The 15,721-nt window shown below is 38.9% G+C and overlaps 1 protein-coding gene across 1 annotated transcript in view; it reads left to right on the forward strand.

The window, feature by feature from the left end:
* The window catches only part of NALF1 (NALCN channel auxiliary factor 1), a gene marked incomplete at both ends in the record, with an annotated part of 461,336 nt that overhangs the window by 364,422 nt on the left and 81,193 nt on the right, over positions 1 to 15,721 (forward strand). The window lies entirely within an intron of this gene.

Consider the following 15,721-nt stretch of genomic DNA (forward strand, 5'->3'; position numbering starts at 1 on the left):
TATGCTTGAAAGGATTATTATGTGACAAAATATGGTTAAAAATATATAGTAATTTTTGACAGGAAAATAGGGAGAATTAGATAGAGATAAATAAGAATTTGGTTGAGATAGAATGTGGCCAGGGATGTGGGTTGTGGTACCAGTCTCCAAAGAGTGTTACTTATTTGCCTGAATTTGGGGCTAAATAGCTCTGTAGCTTAATCAATATTATTTTCTTTTTTGAAGTGGAATTTCACATTCAAGATCTTAAAGCGATGAGGGAGCAGGGGTCACCAAACCAAACCAAACCAAACCAAACGAAACCAAACCAAACCAACCCAAACCAACCCAACCCAACCCAACCCAACCCAAAGCAACCATAAACAAACAAAAAGCAAACAAGCAAACACAAACAAACAAACAAAACCCAAACACCAAATACGACGATAGTTGATAGTTTAAATGATTTGAAGGGGTTAACCTGTCCCAAAATAGCAAAGTAAATATATTTAAGGAAATCCTGCAGTATTTCAGTCCTTTCCTGATCTGCTAAGGACACCTCACAAACTATGACATCCCACCAAATGTATAAATATCTTCTGCTGGGCTTGGGAGCAGCAGGAAAGAAAGGCTGTCTCAATGCTGAAAAGCTGAGTTGAGGAGAAAGCCTGCACCCCAAAGAAAAGCTGTGTCTAAAACCAGAGATTTGTCCATGCAACCCAAAAACCTTACTAGTGTAAATAAAGAATTCAAATGATCAACCATTTTCTATGCTTTGACAATACATTTTAACATCCTAGGGGCATAGTTAATGAAGTATTGTCAACAAAAGAAAGAACTATCGTGTGCCTCAGACACTGACACTATGTCCTTAGATATGTCTCATATCACCTGTCAATTTCAAATTTCAAGTGAAGACAAATTCTTTGCATGTTTGCTGTTTTGAATTTCCAAGATCAGTGAAGTTGGCAGATATGCAAATCAATTTAATTCAGCCTGGCACCACAGAGCTTATTTTCCTGGCCCTCAAAAGCTATTCTTCGAAAGAACTGAACCACAAAAACAAAGATTACTCACTACTGGACAACACAGGTCTTGTCTGGAAACAAATATGAATATACTTGCCAGATGTTTATCAATGTAAAATGGAAAATCAAATATTAAAATACTTGAGAGACTTGAACATAAGTAGCACTCTTCAGATCTTAGTAAAATTTATAACCCCCTTCCTAAATATGGCTCAATGCTCTTAATATTTTTTCTAATCTTATTTTCATATTTCAAGTATGTATTTTTACAAATACATTCTTTAATCATATTCATTATAAATGTGAAAGCTTCACTTGATGTTTCCACTCAGCTAAACCAGTGCAGACAAATTGAAAACCCTTATTACACCCTTCTCCTCTCAAGAGGACTAGTGTGGCAGCAGTTGACATGATTTGAATCTCTGAAATGTTACAGCTGTGAAAATAGAATTTAAGTGAAGAATGTTTATTGCATGATATAGAACTACCACTAGCTGAATTCTCATAGAATCATAGAATGTCCTGAGTTGGAAGGGACCCACAAAGATCATTGAGTGCAACTCCTGTCCCTGCACAGGACAACCCCACAGTTCACACCACGTATTTAAGGACTTGTCCAGTCTCTTCTTGAACACTGTCAGGCTTGGGGCCGTGACACCTCCCTGGGGAGCCTGTTCCAGTGCTCCACCACCCTCTGGGGGAAGAACCTTTTCTAATGTCCAACCTAAACCTCCCCTGGCACATCTTCCTGCCATTCCCTTGGGTTCTGTCATCGATCACCAGAGAGAAGAGATCAGCACCTGCTCCTCCTCCTCCCCTTGTGAGTAAGCTGTAATCGCCATGAAGTCTCTCAGTCTCCTCTTCTCCAGGCTGAACAAGCCAAGTGACTTTAGCTGCTCCTCATACGGCTTACCCTCTAAACCCTTCACCAACTTTGTAGGCCTCTTCTGAACACTCTCCAGTAGCTTTATATCCTTTTTATCGTTTGTCACCCAGAACTGCACACAGTGCTCCAGGTGAGGCTGCACCAGTGCAGAGCAGAGCAGGACAATCACCTCCCTCGCCCGGCTGACAATGCTGTGCTTGATGCACCCAGGACATGGGTGGTCCTCTTGGCTGCCAGGACACACTGCTGGCTCATGTTCAACTTGCCATCGACCAGAACCCCCAGATCCCTCTCTGCAAAGCTACTTTCCAGCATCTCTTTCCCCAGTCTGTATGTACAGCCAGGGTTGCTGTGTTCCAGGTGCAAAATCCAGCACTTTCCCTTGTTAAACTTCATGCAGCTGGTGACTGCCAACTTCTCCAGCTTGTCCAGATCCCTCTGCAGGGCCTCTCTGCCCTCAAGAGTGTCAACAGCTCCTCCCAATTCTGTGTCATCAGCAAACTTACTCAGTAATCCCTCAAGTCCTGAGTCTAAGTCATTCATAAAGACATTAAAGATTACTGGCCCTAAGATGGATCCCAGCAGAACCCTGCCAGTGACTGACATAACCCCACTTACTAGAACCCTTTGAGCCTGACCTGTCAGCCAATTGCTCACCCACTGTATTGTGTGTTTGTCCAGCTGGATGCTGGACACTTTGTCCAGGAGAATACTGTGAGAGATATTATCAAAGGCTTTAGTGAAACCCAAAAATATCACATTGACAGGATTTCCCTGGCCTACTAGGTGGGTGACCTTGTTGTAGAATGAAATTAAGCAAGACTTTCTCCTCATGAACCCGTGCTGGCTGGGACCAATGGCTGTGTTGCCATTCAGATGTTTTTCAATAACTCCCAGAACAATCTTCTCCATCATTTTACCAGGGAAAAAAGTGAGGCCGACATGCTTGTATTTGCCAGGGTCATCCCTGTTGCTCTTCTTGTAGACTGGGACAGTATTTGCCAGCTTCCAGTCAGCTGGGAGCTCTCTAGGTTCCCAAAAGAATTGAAAAATCATGAAGAGAGGTCTCAGTATGATGTCAGCCAACTCATTAAGCACCCTTGGATGAATCCCATCAGGCCCCATCGACTTGTAGGGATCTAGCTGGAGTAGCAAACCCCATACAAGTTCAGATTGATTGAGAGTTTATCATTCTCGCAGCCATGGTTTTCCAGCCCAGAGTAATGGGGGATCCCATGTCCATCTTCGGTGTTGAAGACAAGGCAAACCCCAGGTTTCTGGGATCTGTGTAAGGATTGAAAGTTTTGCTGCCTCATGGGAATGTCATAAAGAAAAAATCATGGTTTTGGAAAGCACTGAGGGCCGCATTCCTGAAATGACCTAGGCTTCGCATTCTTGCCCTGCCTCTTGCTTGATCATGGCACTGAAGCTCTTTTCCGAACCTACTGGTCATGGCAAGTTGTAAACATAATGTCATAGAGTTTAAGTAGGTACTGAAAAAAAGCTGGATACAAGAGTATACAATGTTATGCTACCATAAAAGAAGCTGGCAAAAACATACATCTGTATTTTTCTGTTGAAATTTTTTCCACCATAGGTATAACTACACTGAGGTGTTGAGGATGTTGGCTGTAGGAGCGAGATAAAGACTCACCAAAACAAGTCAATTCAATGTGAATCACGCTAAGCCATTTATTACAGAAACAAGCCTCCTTATATATGCAACTATATTCTAATCACGCGTCCACGCTCCAAGCATGGATTTGCTAAATGAGTATCGTGGGCTGTCCGTGCGCTGGAGTCTCACTGATGATACGTCCGATGATTCACGTCACGCCAGGACCCCGGTGATTGTGGAACGCCCCTCTTTCTCACAGCAGACTCTGCCCTCAGCTTCTCGAAGCGACCTTGAGATACCTTTGAGCCTGACTAATTCAGCAACAGATCTGTATCTATCAAAACCCCTCCACAGTTGGCTATGTCACTAGGACAGCCATATCACTCAGAACAATGATGATTTTTTGAAGGTAGAGCTAGAGATCTAGGTTCTGCAGAAAAATTGTAGTCCTTCTTGATAAGGAAAATAAAAAGTGTGAGAACTTTGTAAAAGACTTACGTGTGATGTGTAGGAAGGTATCTGCATTTCCCCTCATATTCTGAAGTTAACCTTCAAATTTGTCAACTTCGAATAACAGTCAATTGACAACAGAAAGAGGAAACCAACAAATGTTCTATAAAGGGGAAAACAAAGTGAGATTTAATACCATTTTTCTACTTTCACTGAAGACCTGAAAAATTAGGACTTAAAAGATGCCCAAGGATGGAGTTGAATGATATGTAATGCTTTTATTTATAGATACTGAAAAAAATCTCAGTGGAGAGAGTGATACATGTGGACCATTTAGCAAAGATCTCTGGCTTGCTGGGATTAACTGAGCTCATATTGAAATCAACACTTTTATCTTGTGTAGATATATAGAAAATATTTTTTTTTTCTAACTTCTGACAGAGTAGCAGCAGAGTAAATCACAAGAAGCAAAATACCTGCTATAGCTCAGGCAAGTGAAAATGCGGATGGCATAGCCTATTCATCCATCCATTCTAGCTTTCAGCACAGTAATAATTGCTGTAGACATACCTCTAATATCAATTTCCCTTTGCATGTTGCTACAAAACATTTGTAAATTCTCAAAACCAAGAGGTATGAAAAAAATATTTTTATTGTCATCTCAAAATCAATTTTTCCCTTGTGGCCATAGTGAAACTGATTACAGGTTATATAAATGCAAGTTTTATCATGACAGCAGAACAGAACTGATACAGCATAATAATTTATTCATTAAAGTGTAAATGAGCAAAATATAATAAAAGGTAGTTGTAGAGTTTGCTCCTGCTACTCTTGTTGTAAGTCTAAATGTGTGTATTCAAGATTGATGGTTGCCTAAGAAAAATCTTTGCAACTCTTTTCAGTTTATTCTGTTTCTGTCTTCCTTACAACAGTGGTTACAATACTTGACTGCAGATATCAGTCTGCAGTCATCAGACAGTGAGAGCTTATTAAAGGGTATCTGAGTGGAAAAGGAACTGGGGGTAAAGGGAGTGAAGGGGGGAGAATAAAACTGTAAATCTGCTGGGTTACTTGTACTAAAATTCATATGGGACTTAGTGGTTGAAATATTTAATTAACCACAATTTTTTATTAGAAGCCAGATTAAAACATTGTTTAAAAAAATCAAAACTTAAAAAAAAAAATAATTATGGAAACAATGTAAAGATTAAAAAGTTGCAGATACATCAGCATTTTCTTTTGGTTTGAGCTTCAAGATATTTAATATATTTTTCCTTATGGAGCTACTGCAGTGATAAAGTGACTTGCAAATAAGTTTCTGTTGTATTGTCCCTATTACACATCTAAAATCTGTTCAATGGATGCTAGCTTCAAGATTATTAGGCAAAGTTCTAAACATTAATAAAATGAAAAATTAATTAGTCATATTAGTAATAACAAAGAAAAGCAGTTGAAAAAGACATGCACTGTTTCCATTTGCAAAAGATGTTACAGAGATTTTATTGTTGATATTTCATTAATGTCCCTACCTATGTTTGGTGGGTGAGAGTAAAAGGTTGAACAAGAGGAGCTATTTGTTCCCTGGTTCTTATACCATCCCCTGAAATTCTTCTAGGTTACCTGGTACTGATATAGGAAATTATCTCCAGGAAGAAACCCTGTAAACTTATATGGAGCTATAGGTATTATCATAAACCAAGAAATTCAGCATCTTATTGATGCGCCTCGAGAGCAACCCCATTTATTCTCCCAAAGGGCAAGGAATTTCATAATGCTTTTTATGTCTCTATAGCAGGGAAAACAAACAATTTAAACAAAACAAAGAAAAAAAAAGCAAAAAATAAAACAAAACAAAACAAAACCAAACAAAAAACAAAACAAACAAACAAACAAAACCAAAACCAAACCAAAACAAAACAAAACAAAAAGGCAAGCAAAACCAAAATAATGACCAACCGAACAAAACATACCAAAAAAAGACACACACACACACAAAGTAATCCCAGAACTCCTAGATCAGTTAATCATTCATAATCCTTCAAGAGGAAATGGGAACAACCTGAAACACAGGAAGTTCCATCTGAACATCAGGAAACACTTTTTCACTGTGATGGTGATCAAGCGCTGGCACAGGTTGCCCAGAGAGGTTGCAACCTCTCCATACTTTGACTTAGTCAAAAGCCATCTGGACATGGCTGTGGGTAACCAGCTCTAGGCAGCCATGCTTGAGCATGGGAGAGGGACCAGGCAACCTGCAGAGGTCCCTTCCAACCTCAGTCATTGTCTGATTCTTGATTCTGTGATAATGGGAGCAAAGAAAACATGATTTATTTTGGTGTTTGTAAAATATAGCTAAAAGTACTGTTCACATTCATCTAACAAAGGATATTGTTAGTACATGAAAAACATACAGCTTCTCACATTTGTTACTGGTACTTAATTGAGGAAGTGGTTGGCAAAAACTGTAAGTACCAGATTTTTCACTAGCAAATAATAGGAAGCAAGCACCATGAGTTTATAATACTAAACACAAAGGCAAAATCTTCTGCAATGTGTATTCAATTAAGAATTCAAGATGTTCTTCAAACAAGTACACACAGATTTTCCTTTTTGGTGTGTCAGTCATATAAACAAGGGCAGAATGAATGTCCTTTAGCATTCCAGTTTGTGCATTTGGCTAATACACGAGCAGTATTGACTGTACCTCATTGACTGGGATTTTTCTACAAAGCGTTACATTTTATGGACAACAGATAATTAAGTTTCATCAGCGTAACAACTTGGTCAGTGTTTAAGTGCACTTTACACTTGTATTTTTAATGGAGCTACAATTTTTCTAACCTTCTATAAAGACAACAGTGACACTTAAATGCTTTTGCTTAACTGATGCAGATAAATCTTTGGCATCTCGTTACCATATTAAAACAGAGGAGCTACAAGCTTGACTCTGGCTGGCTTCAGACAGCAGTAGAGTTGTGCATGTTTGAGGTGGTCGGCAGATGTGGAAGAGTCAGGAGAGGCACTGCTCCAGGGTAACATTTTCAGATGCAGAAATCACTAAATTTGAAGTCAGCCTACTAGGAGAGAAGATGCAGATAAATAAACCATTCAGGAGATCACTTACATATTAGATCAACCAGATCAAATGAAAAGAACACTTAAACTCATTAAACTAAACATAAAATGAAATTAAACCAAAGGCAGATCATGTCAGATTAAGCTTGCATTTATCTTTGACAACTGATATTCCAAATAATCATAGTAGTTAGTTTAACCTACAGAGATTTCAGTAAGGCATTGATATAGTACCATATGCGGAACCATTAATTGGGCTGGAAAGCAGAGAAGTAGCACAAGAATTACAAAACAATGATCAGAGCACAATCTAGCAAAATTTCAGTTACACAGCTCTGCATTGCCTGTTTTCCAAATCCTGCTCAAACCCAGAACAGCTTGCTTTGGAGCAAACACTGATGAATTGTGTTGAGACATGAATCGGAACACTAGAAAGGTGCTACTAGTGGAATTACTCAAAGATCTGAGTTGAGAAATATAGTAATTTTGTTGATGACATCAAGATGTGGAAATGCTGAGCTAAAGGGTGTGGGCAGTCAGAAATGGGTCAAGTACTGTGTAGAAGGAATTGAGTGTCCTCAAGTGGCATAGCTAAACCAGGATGAAATTTTTTAGTTACAGGTATTCAATTAAAGACTAGTAACAATCCTTTTACTATTAGATTATTTATTGGTAATGACTACGGGTAGAGAGGCTTGTTTACACTAGCTGGACACAGTACTTCAAGTATGATTCAGCAAGTAAAAAGCAAAGTTAACCTAAAGACTTGGGGGAATATTAATAGCTTTTTATAAGGCACTGAGATGATGTATCTTTGGTGCAGTGTCATCAATATCCAAGAAAGATAATGAAAGAAAAGCAGAGGTGCTTCAGTTCACCATCTCTAAGTTCTTTAGATGTTGAGCTCCTACTGAGGAGCCTAATGCTCACTGAAGTAATTGGTTTCAGTGGGAATGTGAGGCCTAAATAGGAGTTAGGCACACAAATACCTTAGAGGATCCAATCCTAAGTTTTGTACTTCAGCACGAAAATAGCTGAGAATGGTTACGACTCTTCTTTCTAAAACCTCCAGGGACATAAACACTTGTGAGGAACAAGAAGCACTTACACAACAGGTAACATTGGTACAAAAAGAAATACACACAGACCATTAATTGATCTTGGCCAGAAGGAAGGAAGATAGTGGGAGATAAAGACCCAAATATTCAACCTACCCAGAAGCCTCTGTGCCAGCTCCACTCTGTGGTTGACTGTGTGTCACCAGCTCAGCAGATACTTGTAAAAATTCACCAGCTGATAGGTCCTGCCTTAAGGAATTTGACGTCCACTGATCTGATGGAGAATGAGATTATTTGGGGAAAAAAAAAAAAAAAAAAGGCAAACAAAAAAAAAAAAATCCCACACACCTCCCTAAAGGCTTGCTTGAATTTCCATGTCCTTAAATGTTGTTAAAAAATTTGGTGCTTAGGGAGCTTTTTTCATGGGAGTTTCGGTAAAACAGCTCATTCTTTTAAGTAAGCTTATTTAGGCAAAATATCTGCTATAGTAGTGAATTTCAGAAGAAGGTGAAGCCTCTGCTTTTATGACTTTTGATGGGGGATAAATTCATATTACTTAGTAGTGTCTAACAGAAAGTCTCCAAGTCTCCTTGAACTTTCTTAGCAATTATGCTGTAAGTGGCAGGTGAGTCGCTGAGCAAGAAACAAGTGCTTGTTATACCCTTGGAGAGATGACTGTGCCAAGATTTAAGGATAATCCCTATTTTTTAATAAAAGTAATGGAAGGATTACAGCCCCAAAAATATGCTGCATAATTTTATTTATGAGTGAATCTATAAGTCCTGAATATTATATTATGTTATAATATTATACAAAGCCTTTTTACCTATTTATTTATTTATTTATTTTCCTCCTTGGTAGTATGTATATTGTTTAAAGACATAAGCTCCCAGCAGAGATTTAATACAACATCACCCTTCAACAGGCCCTGCAGCAACAAGAAAGACAGGGGCCGTCTCTGACAGCTGTAATCTATGCTGCTGTCAATCTGTTTCTTTAATACAAAGCATTAGTAAAACTATCTAGAGGTTGGCGGGCACAGAATGTTATTTCAAGAAACACCTGTGCTGCCACAGTAGCATCTGCCTCTTTCTACCAACCCTTTCTCCAAAACCTGTTCACTAAACTTTCCCTGAGCCAACTTGTATTTTCCCCCTTTTGGGCTGCAAGGGACCGTGAGAAGAAGCAAGGTTGTTCTGTGCGCTGAAGGCTTCTCTGCGTGACCTTTGAAATTACACCAGCTCTTTTAGGGGTCTGGAAAATCCCTGAATGCTGCTAAGTCAGTACCATTCACTCTACATTCACTAGATCTTTTTCTTCTAGATTTTGTAGGCTGTCAAACTGTTTTAAAGACAGTAATTTAAGAAAAGTGAATGCTTTGCCTGCAAGACTTCCTCTTCTAACTTCTCTCCTGCATAAGCTCTAAGAACATTTGAGATTTTCCTGTGATTCATGAATCTAAACCACTCATTAAAAGGTTTCTGGCTAAAATATCCTTCAAAACACACTAGTAGCTCAATAATAAAGACTTCAGACAGTGTAGAATCTACCACATGCTTTGGCAATTTTTTCCAGTGATAAATTATTCCCTCAGTTATAAATATTACATTAATTATGAATGCATTTTTCTATTATTGTTTTGACTCTTACTGGTCAACATTAAGTGGACTATGAGTTTCTAAGCACATTATTATTTGATCTGTTTTATTGTTCATGATTAGTATTCATTTTTGCAAAGGCTCTGAAAGCCTGGAATTAACACTTTCAGCTCTTATTGTAATCTTGCCAAAATATGAAATGAAATATTTAAACTGTCTTTACACCTCTAGTTGAGTCACGTATCACAGAAAATGTATTTTTGATGGAGATCTGGAGGTGAAAATGTGGCAGATGAGAAATATGAAACAAATGTGAAAATAATAAAATATAAAAGAAATTACAATGGCAGATAAAAATACCAGACATTTCTCTGGGAACATTTGATGACTGGTTAAAAGAAGAATACAGGAGAGAAGTAATGACCAAAAAGGGCACAAATAAAGAAAAGGGTGAGAAGCAGCAACAAAGCAAGAATAAAAGCTTCATTAATGAAAGCATAAATTAAGTTCTATTGCTGCTAAACCAAATATGCCTGGATTTGTATTTATTTTATACACCTGTTTACATACTATGAATTAAAGGGAAAAGAGATGGAATTTTGGAAACTGAGAAAATAATTATTACTGGCATATAAGAGTCATATAAATTACTATCAGTGACTTTTTGCTTCATACTTTTGATACAGATAACTTTAAACCTGGTAATCTTTCCTGTTGTATCTAGTTCCTGATACATTCTCCTGAAATAGTGTACTTACAGAAACGTTCATAGAGGTAGCATATCATAAAAGACAAAGCATATTTATGTACAGAATGTAAGAACTGATGGGTGCAAATACTTATGCAGACATGATTAAAATCTTCTGCTCATTTCACAGAGTCACAGAATGGTTGGAGTTGGAAGGGACCTCTGGAGATCATCTAGTCCAACCCACCTGCTAAAGTAGGCTCACCTAGAGCAGATCACACAGGAATGTGTCCAGGCACGTTTTGAATGTCTCCAGAGAAGGAGACTCCGTAAGCTTTCTGGGCAGCCTGTTCCAGTGCTCTGGCACCCTCAAAGTAAAGAAGTTTCTCTTTATACTTAGATGGAACCTCCTGTGCTTCAGCCTGTGCCTGTTGCCCCTCTTCCTGTCGTTGGACATGACTGAAAGGAGTCTAGTCCCATCCTCTTGCCATCCACCCTTAAGGTATTTATAAACATTGATGAGATCACCTCTCAGTCTTCTCTTCTTCAAGCTGAACAGACACAGCCCTTTCAGACTGTCTTCATAAGAAAGGTGCTCTAGGCTCCTGATCATCTTTGTAGCCCGCCACTGGACTCCCTCTAGTAATTCCTTATCCTTCTTAAACTGGGGAGCCCAGAACTGGATGCAGTTCTCCAGATGCAGCCTCACCAGGGCAGAGGGGGAGGAGAACCTCCCTCGACCTGCTGGTTACACTCTTCTTAATGCACCCCAGGATACCATTGGCTTTCTTGGCCACAAGGGCACATTGTTGACTCATGATCAACATGTTGTCGACCAGAACTCCCAAGTCCTTCTCTGCAGTGCTGCTTTCCAGCAGGTCTGCCCCTGACCTGTACTGGTGTCTGGGGTTATTTCTGTCCAGTTGCAGGACCCTAAACTTGTCCTTGCTAAACTTCATCAGGTTCCTCTCTGCAGAGTTCTCCAGACTGTCTAGGTCTCACTGAATGGCAGCACAGCCTCCTGGTGTGTCAGCCCTTTCTCCCAGTTTGGCATCATCATCAAACCTGCTGAGGGTTCACTTAGTCTCCAGGTCATTGATGAACAGGTTGAACAGGACTGGACCTAACACTGGCCCCTGTGGAACTTCACCAACTACAGGCCTCCAACCAGAGTCTGCACCTTTGATCACAGCCAATATTTACCAATACTGTTGTTAGTCTTGTGAGATGAGAGGAACAAAGGGATGAAAGCATAGAGAATAAAATCTCCCAAGGATACCTAGGAACAGAAAGAAGACCTGGATTATTACTGCAGCAGATTTTGTTTCAAAGGATCTTCATCAACAATATTGATTAGGACTTTAAGTTGTGCATCTCAAGAGTAAAGAGATATTTATATATATCTAGCTTGGCTATTTATTGTTTATTTTTGACTGTTAATTAAATTTTAATTACCAAGCAACGTTTGTATTGTATCCATTTGATGTTTGTTTCTTGTTCTGTGGAGAGATAAAGAAAGGTACTTAGCTTCTCAGCTTGCACAGGTAACAGAAAGAAATAATCATATATTACCTCACATTAAAATGGAAGAAAAAAATATTATGCAGACAATTCTGAACACTCAGATTTCTCAGAGAAAGCAACCAATTTTATAGAAGGATTTTTTTTCAAATCTTCTGAATTTTTCATTTAAATAAAATGTGCTTCTGACGTAGTTTCTTGTTGTCCTATATAACACAGACATCATAGAAAGGACACATGAATCATGCTCTTCTATAAAGTAGGTATGAAAATTCATGAGACAAAAGTGTTCAGGAAGCCTGTAGTATTTTTTTTTTTTTTTTTTTTTTAGGTGGAGTTATTCAGTAGAAAAATGAAGAGGCTAATATTGTGTGGGTCTTTTATTTCTTCATAATTCACTGAGGTGTAAGCATAGACAACTAACTGGAGCATGTTAGCCTGAGCCAGGCTGTTTCCTCCAACATTTTCTATTTATTAGCAGGGCACTCTCGTCACTTTGAATTAGGTGCTTCCTCCAGAAGGAGCTTCCAGTTCCACCCAGTCCCTGTGTGCCAACATTATGTCTAATTAATTGCAGGATTAGGAAATTATATTCAACTTCTTTACTGGGTCTGAGCAAAACTGATGGGAGGCTTTGACATGGATTTGGTCCTTCATTCGGTTAGGCTGAGATGTATGAATGGAAAATTATCTGCTGTAGCTTGTGGTAGTATTTGACATTTACAGTGAACATCAAAATGACATCAAATTAACAGAATAAAAATGTTTTAAGCTCAAGAAACTGAACAGAAGGTTTAGAGAAAAGTTGCCTGCCTTCTCTTTTTCTCCCTCTTCCTTCAAATACTGCTTCCGTTGCCTGATTATGATTCTAAACAGAGAATTGTAAATTTGAAAAATAATTGGGTTTGTTGCCAGTTCAATGAAAGTAAGAGCTATTTGATTTTAGCAATGCTTCCTGGGTTTTGTTATGTTTTTCCATGGCAACATTTTGGCATCCTAGGACTCAGGCTGTGTTATGTTCTGAGCTTCAGAACCATGTCTGCATCATCCAGAACAAACACGTTGCAAAGCAATTCCTCCGCTTAGGAAGTTGTACTTAAGAGGATAATTCTGATATTCTTGTAATTGAGGGCCAAATGACAGTTAACCAACAGAAATAATCTGAGATGTGAAATCAGTCAGAAATTGTTTGTCCAATTACATCAACTGGTTTAAATTGACACATTTCTTTAGAATGTTTTTGGTTTGCTGAGGAAAATTGGTAGAAAGCAGACAAGACTCCCAGAGCTTTACTTGACAGATTCAACTCTGAGAACCTGAAAATGGGCTGCTGGATTTCTTGGTAGTTCATGGGAAAAAAACAGGAATTGTTTTTGGAAAAGTTCAAATGATGGTGGTATCTGCATTGCATTTTGAGGTTGATTTCAGTGTTCCTGGGCTAACATTAAGCTTGGGTAACTGCAAAGGGGTCTTCAGGTACCTGGAGTTCATCAAACATTTGTAACACAACCAAATAGGTAGGCAGGGTCCTAGGCAGTCCTACATGGCTTTTGACAGATGTGGTAGCCAGACTAAAACTGCTTCAAGTATCCAGCATATGCTCTGATTGCATTTCATAATTACAGCATACACAAACCTAAGTGATGCTTTAATTTCACCCTACCTGGCTTGTTTGTGGGGGCAGCTGGAATTCTAGTGTTGATGACTTTAGACAGTAGTACAATAGGGGTGCAGCAAGTTAGATCATAGTGGTGGACAGCCCTGGTGATCGGCTGAATTAATAACTAACTCTAATGTAATCTGAATACTGGATAGCCCCAGGCAGCATGCTAATTCTAGCAGATCATGCTGTGGCTGCCTTACAATACACAACTATTTGTTCTTTCTCTTTAGTGACAGTAACTACCCACTGCAGCTGGCATATGAGGCAAATCCTCAATTTCCACCCTATTTCATGGGATGAGGTTCTACACCCTGAATGAGTCAATATAATAACTCTTTGCACCAAAGGGAACAGTCCTCCTTTGCTCACTTACAGGCACAGTTTTGTTTCCTCCTTTGAGCCACCTATACTACGAGGTGTTCATTCCTGTTTCAGTTCTGTTAGCCTTCCTTTGGCTCAGCAGGTTGAACTGTCTCATTTTGAGGTCAGATGAGTGCCAAAGTCAGCAGCAGGGAGGAGATAGGAGTAGGCATCTAGAATGAGAAAACATGGGAGAAAAGGACAGCCAATTCTACTCGAAGGAAGCCACTATATTGGTTCAGCTTTGTTACAAACTCTCACCCTGAGAGATGTAAATGTAAAGCTGGAAGTCTTGGTTTACTCTGTCAGTGAAGGACTTTGTGCTGAAGAAGCTGACAAGCGGACCCACATTATCTCTGCTGACTCTGCTGTTGACCCCTGTCAGAAGGGCAGAGTCGCCAGCTGTGGGCTGTCGCAAGACTCATCATCTATTCCCAGACAGTGTCCTCACTCTCTGTTCCCTCCTGCTGAGTTTGGGACTAACCATGATGCATGCATTTGGCCTTATTTTTGCACCGAAGCAAAGCTATTTGGCAGAAACCTGCAGGATCCCAAAGTTCCTTCTATATGAGGAAAAGTTTAACAGAATGTCTGTTGCTGTTATTACTTTGTTTACTTTTGGGAAGCAAGACCAAGATATTATTATTTCTATTCCCGGAAGGAGGGAAAATTATTTTGTTGTTTTATTTAACTCACCTTCTCTTTTACACAGAACTAGAGGTCTAGTTCTAGTTCACTAACATAACTTTGCAATTAAAATTCATTCTGCAGTCTATACAACACTGGTGAGATTCAAGGGCAAAATAGTATCATAGCATATGAAACTTGAAGTTTTCATGATTCAAACAAAGTTTGATCTCAGAGTAACTTGACTATATTAACACCTATCAATGGCTACTGTGAAAGCTAACCTTCAGTCAGCTATAACTTGTGTTATTAAAGTTGAAAATCCAGTCATGCTTCATCCATTTTGTGTTTTTATATGTTCTGATTTCCATTACTATATATATGCTTTTTATATAAGTATATGTAAACATAGTTTCTCTCATGATGTAACAATAGAAAAGTAAAATGGTCCATCTAAACTCTGACCTGTACATTTTTTGTAGTAATGACAAGGAATGCCAACAAAATACAGATCTGCAAACCACTAAATCTCACTAGTATTGTAGATTACAAATACTGCACAGCCCTTTCCACAAAGAGAGAAAATGCACACCATTGGTTTCATTCTCCCCTCTGCTACATGTGACAGAAAACAAGTGGAAGGTGAAAATCCATGAGTGTTTTGTTACAGTGGTATACCACAGTCATTTTAGGTCATCATATAAAAGTAGCTTAGAGAGATGAAAGTGCCGAGAGATTTTTGCAAAGAGATTATCTGGATCTCATAATTTTCTCTCCCAGGAGGGCTCCTCCTGCCAGTGAACTCAATAGTTCCACTGGGAGAAAAAATGTATCAAGTCCAAATAAGTTCATTGGCTGAGATTGTCTATACACAATTTACAGATTTTGTTTCATGAGGTAGAGTTATCATAAAATTCCTCTGCTTAAAAAAAATAATAAATAAATAAAATCTTTAGAGTGCATATAGTATTACTGGCAGGGACTGCACTGTGTACCCCCAGACCAGAGCCAGTAGTTAAAAGCAAGTTGGGATGATGGGTTATCAGAAGCCCAGGAGAGCCAGTGTTCTCTGTCTGTAGGGAAGAGTTTATTTTGAAACAATGGAAAGTTACCCAAAGAAGAACAGAGAAGTCTGTGATCCACTGGGTGTTGTACACTGGTGGAAGCCTC

This window comes from Nesoenas mayeri (genome assembly GCF_963082525.1).
Source record: "Nesoenas mayeri genome assembly, chromosome: 1".
Classification (NCBI taxonomy): Eukaryota; Metazoa; Chordata; class Aves; order Columbiformes; family Columbidae; genus Nesoenas; species Nesoenas mayeri.